The sequence below is a fragment of the Lytechinus variegatus genome, chromosome 9, assembly GCF_018143015.1.
Source record: "Lytechinus variegatus isolate NC3 chromosome 9, Lvar_3.0, whole genome shotgun sequence".
NCBI lineage: Eukaryota > Metazoa > Echinodermata > Echinoidea > Temnopleuroida > Toxopneustidae > Lytechinus > Lytechinus variegatus.
Genome location: NC_054748.1, coordinates 15,008,673 through 15,014,573, shown reverse-complemented (window position 1 = coordinate 15,014,573; position 5,901 = coordinate 15,008,673).

Sequence of the window (5,901 nt, the reverse complement as noted above, 5' to 3'; positions counted from 1 at the left end):
CCGTTAACGTCAGCTAGCACATACTAGCTTTGATCGGTCGGGATCTATGTTTAGGGTGTGACTGTTAGGCCGTATACACTTGTTTTACAAATTTTGGGAATTGGAAGGTACGACATCCCGAAGGCATCGGAACGCGTAAACCAGGGGCGTATCCAAGAGCTCCAAAAGGGGGAGGGGGCACATTTTTCCGAGGAAAATTTTACAAGCCCCCCCCAAACAAAAAAAGTAAATAAATAAAATGATTTTTTTTATAACAAAAAATTTAGGATGTTTCAAAAGGTCTTCAGTTTCAAAGGGGGGGGGGGGCACTGTTTTAGTGGACCCATTTCCATTATGCTCAATATTATATCCCCCCCCCCGTTTCCCACCCACTCTCTCTCTTAATTGGGGGGGGGGGAGGTTGCCATGAAAAATGGGATTCCATAATGGTAAACACGTCAAAGATTAAATTTCATCATTGGCCGGCGTAAAAGCATAGGCCTACCATGCCTATACTATACATAGTTTGAAAATTGTAACAAAATTACCAATTGATCGATCAGGGGAAAGGGTCAGTTGCTCGCCTTATATCAAAAAGAAAATATTTGAAGCATTACTCGTGTAGGGGAATCATCACAAATTACTTGTTTATTTTAAAGTTTCCATTTGAAAGTATATATTCCGTCGTAATGACAATTTCAAACCGCATATACACCCACATGCAGGCACTTAAGCTATTTTCTCACTTTTCTATAGGTTTTCACTCCTCCTCCCCTCTCTCTAAAACACACCCACACTATCAGTGAGGCTCCCCCTCCCCCATTTAGCTCGAGCTCCTTTCCCTCTCTCTACTTAAAGGGGTAGTCCAGGCTGAAAATTGCGAGATGTGAACAGATATTGTAAAATGGGACAAAACATTACATCGTACAAGGAATCACAAAACTATATATTTCAAAATTATTTCAGTGGAACAGCTTTATATTTGTGTATATCGTGGCAATGAACAAGCTGACGACATCGCATCCCCACTTATTCGTTTGCACTACGTGAAATTATGTATATAATTTCCCCCAAAGAAGGAAAAATAAGTGTGACATGTCTTTACACAAATGTTGATTATATATTTGATGCAATAGAAAGTTTTAAAGCTGTAATGAAATCCCTGAAATGCTGATAACACACATGTATTTTTAATAATTTTGGAGGCAATACAATGATTTTTGGAATTGATATTTTAATTATACTACATGCAGATAATTGGAATGAAATTTTAAATTGTTAGTGATGGAATATTGATTATACACACCTTTCAAAAACCTTTTTGGTGGTAATATAGCTTTAGTCTTTATGTAAACATGTATTTACTTTCACTGAATATAATTCTTATAAATGTATTACTATTAATGGTTTTATATGTTTATTTAACTGAAGTTGTGAACAAAACAAATTTCCAATATGGATAAATAAAGATGAACCTTGAACTTGAACTTGAAAGGGAAAGTAGGGATATGATGATAAAGCACATATTTTGCATATCCACTAGGGTGCGCATGTACTGTTTCCACAGAATGTTGCCAAACTGAAAAGTTCAATAACTATATATTTTATATAGTTATTTTGATGAAATTTTCAGCGTTCTGCCTGGTTAAAATGTTGGACAACATACTGTCCACACAACAATCGGTTAACAAAAATGATCCAACTCTTGGTAGTTTTCAAATTCAACCAATACTGTGTAGTCTTCACCCAAAACACACATTATCTGTTTAAAACTACCCAGAATTGGATAAAGTTCTAACCAATAGTTGTGTGGACAGTACGTTGCCCAACATTTTTAAAGGGAAAGTTCACCCTGACAAAAAGTTTATTGTAAAAAAAGCAGAAAAAATTATTAAAAATATTACCGAAGGTTTGAGATAAATTCATCAAATAATTAAAAAGTTATTAGAATTTCAATTATTTAATTTGTGACGTCATATGCGAGCAGCATTCCTACATAGCGAATGGTAAAAAATCAATAAAATGTCATTTTCTCAGAAAATTGAAAATGGTTTTCACTGTAACTTTTGTATATCAATAGACAAATCATTTCACACCCGATCATGAAAAGAAAACAAAATTAAGTCATCAGGAACCATACAAAATTTGAAATTCATACATTTTATATTACATAACACATGGGGCAGCTGCTCGTTTATGACGTCACAAATCCAAAATTTTGAACTCCAATAACTTTCTTACTCTTTAACGGATTTTCCTCAAACCTTCACCAATATTTTTTAACTATTTCTTCTGCAATTTTTACAACATAGTTTTCTTCAGGGTGAAATTCCCCCTTAAGAGTGTAATTATTTAGAATTTTAGATGTCATTATTTTCAGCCTGAAATACAGAAAACATTGAATGGGAAGTTTTCATTAACAAATACCAGGGCCCCATCTTACAAAGAGTTACGATCGATCCAAATAATCGTAACTCTATGGAAATCCAATAGTCATAGTGTCATAATTACTTCAACAGGAAATTTGGAAAATGTCCTTTTAAACAAAAAAGAACACACCAAATTATCAAGAAATCAATGAATTTATGGATATACAAGTACATTCATATCTGGAAAATATTTTGAACAAATATGCATTTTATGTGTTGACTTTGCTGGCTTAACATAGTTGCGATTGATCTGATCAATGTAAGATGGGCCACAGATGTGAATAAAAGCAAAGAAATGAAAGAATAAAGGAGAGCAATCAACTCTTTACATGACTTCCTAAGCTCACAAGGTCATTACGGAATATTGAGAAATAAAAAAAAAACAACAGCGTTAATTGTGGATTTTTATAGTATTTTTATTACCATAAAGATAATACAGCAAAAGCGCTCTTATTATAAGTGCATTCCAGGGCATGTGTAAGTCTGAACAATAATGAGATTAAAATTCAATAAGTACCTGCATCAATCTGAATATAGGCCCTGTTTCACAAACCCTTCACTGGCAAGTTACAATTGTTACAAGCTTCTAAAACCTGGCATTTAGTAGGTTGAGGAACTTTGTCATTTCTTTTTTTGTGTGTGAAACAGGCCCACTACAAAAAATCTTGAAAAAAATACTCAAATATAAAGCCACTTTAGCTTGCGTAGTTAACTTAAAGATAAATTCCAGTTTTGGTAACGACCTCAAAATGACTTTTGACAGAATCTGATATAATGACCACCCAAGTGTCTGTTTGTATGAATAAAAAATAAGTGCCAAGGGATTCTGGAAGAAATTGTGTACTTGCTAAGAAATAAGCAAAATAAGCGCGGTTTCGGTCACTTCCGTCAGGTCTTTATTCCAGCAATATTAATACAATGTCCCACGTGTGCCTATCTGTGTCGGTGATCTTCATTGTGAACATTAATTTTTTCAGCGTAGTTTTCAAGATTTCACAAAGTTCAGCTTATGTAAGTGTACCAGATCTAGATCCTCGATTATGTTCTGACAATTAAGCCTGGTTTTACAGACTTTCTCATGAAATCAGTGTTTATTGCAACTACTGGCATTTCTCTTTAAATGCCATACATACATCTCCCTCTCTCTCTCTCTTTATATACAGTCTAATTTGGATAAAACAAAATCAAGGAAGAAAATAAATACAAGAGCCCGTATTCTGAAGTCAGGTTTAACTTAAACTCAGGTTTAAAGTTGTGGTTTAAATATGGGAAGCCAAAAGTATCAACATTTTTATTAAGTTGTATGTTTCTTATATTTACGTTGCTCTTTCCTGATTATTCTATGGTGAAGACGATCATCGATTTAAACTTCCTAGACAATTATGAATGATTTGAGAGCCAAATGAGCTGAAATATGATATCTCTACTGTTTGTGATTTATGTAACAATTGGCTATCCATACTTAAACCACAACTTTAAACCCGACTTCAGAATACGGGCCAATGTAAATAATACATTAATACATGTTCATGTACATAAAAAAAGATAAAAAAATAAACAAACAGTGGAGAATAGCAAACATACATTGCTATCTATGACAAGGTCTACTCCACATGCGTGATCATGATAGAAAATAAAAAAAATAAGCATAGATAATAGCAGGGTGCAACATAACTTTTTAAACTTTTAGTCGGGCAAGTAAATTTTTAAATAGTTGGAATATACTTGCCCCAAAATCCATTTCACTTGTCCGAAAAATCCTTGAAAAAAAAGTTTTACCTCTTCAAAAGACAGTATTGCAGTTTTATAAACCATTGAACTGCTTTTCTCTAGAGCTTTTGACATGAACTGATGTACCTTGTTATTGCATGTCTTTTTCTAAAGTGATTTTATCTTGCCCACCATGACCAAAATTAGGGTAGATATCATATAAAAAATATCGACCCTAATTTTGGTCATTCTACTGTGAGATATTTTGCTTGCCCAATTCGGGCAAGTAGTTTTGGTCTTTACTTCAAAACACGTGCCCTTCTCTAACTTTTACTTGCCCGGGCAATCGGGCAAGTGCTTATCTGAAATACATGTATCCAATTCAAATGGGCCATAAAAAAGGGTGACCTAGGCCTCGTCTGAAAGAGTTACGATTGATCAAATCAATATTAATTCTATGGAAATCCATCAATGTCATAATTTTTTCTACAGGAAATGTGCAAATGTCCTTTGTAAACAAAGGAGAACACACCGAGCTGTCAAGAAATCAATGAATTTATGAATATACATTCATATCTAGAAAAAAATTTGAGCAAACATGCAGTCAGTGTATATATGTTGACTTTGCTGGCTTTCCATAGTTGCAATTGATTTGATCAATCATAACTCTTTGTAAGACAGGCCCATGGCGTCCCAAAATTCTAGGGACAGTCCCATAATTTAGCAGTTTGTCCCGTGAGACCCTGTCCAGGATGCCGTTTTGTCCCGTATTTCAAGATTTTGAACACACAAACAAAAAAGGGAGAATATTGAAACCTGACAATTTTTTCCTTTTCTTTGTTCTCTCCCCCCCCCCCTATTTTTATATTTTTCAGAATAGTGTGGATATATCCACAATTTAAGCATTAGATTAGATTGTGTCCAAAACACTGCCAATGCAGGTAGGTGCAATTTCATTAAAGGGGAAGTTCACCCTGACAAAAAGTTTATTGTAAAATAGCAGAAAAATTTATAAAAAATATTGCCGAAGGTTTGAGAAAAATTCATCAAATAATTAAAAAGTTATTCGAATTTCAATTATTTGATTTGTGACGTCATATGCGAGCAGCATTCCTACATAGCGAATGGTAAAAAATCAATGAAATGTCTTTTTCTCAGATAATTGAAAATGGTTTTCACTTTACCTTTTGTGTATCAATAGACAAATCATTTCACACCCGATCATGAATAGAAAACAAAATTAAGTCATCAGGAACTATACAAAATTTGAAATTCCTGCATTTTATATTACATAACACATGGGGTAGCTGCTCGTTTATGACGTCACAAATCCAAAACTTTGAACTCTAATAACTTTCTTACTCTTTAACGGATTTTCCTCAAACCTTCATCAATATCTTTATCTATTTTTTCTGCTTTTTTTACAACAAAGTTTTCTTCAGGGTGAACTTCCCCTTTAAGAACATATCCTAATTCAATTCTATGAAGTGAATGATTTCTCATTAAGACAACCTTCTAAAAACATCTAAACGTAACAGCCTCTCTTACCATATATGTCCACTGTTTTTTACCATTTAATTTAAAGAATTAAATAGTAATTGACATGAATTAAAGAGTAATGGACATGGATTAAGATAAAATGGTTCATATCATCTACCTGTACATCCAACATACCCTTGGAAAATAGAATCATGTATTAAAGATTTTTAAACCAAAATAATAACAAGAATAAACCGCCCTATTTGTGCGAATATCAACTCTAAATACACCAGAACACCAGAGA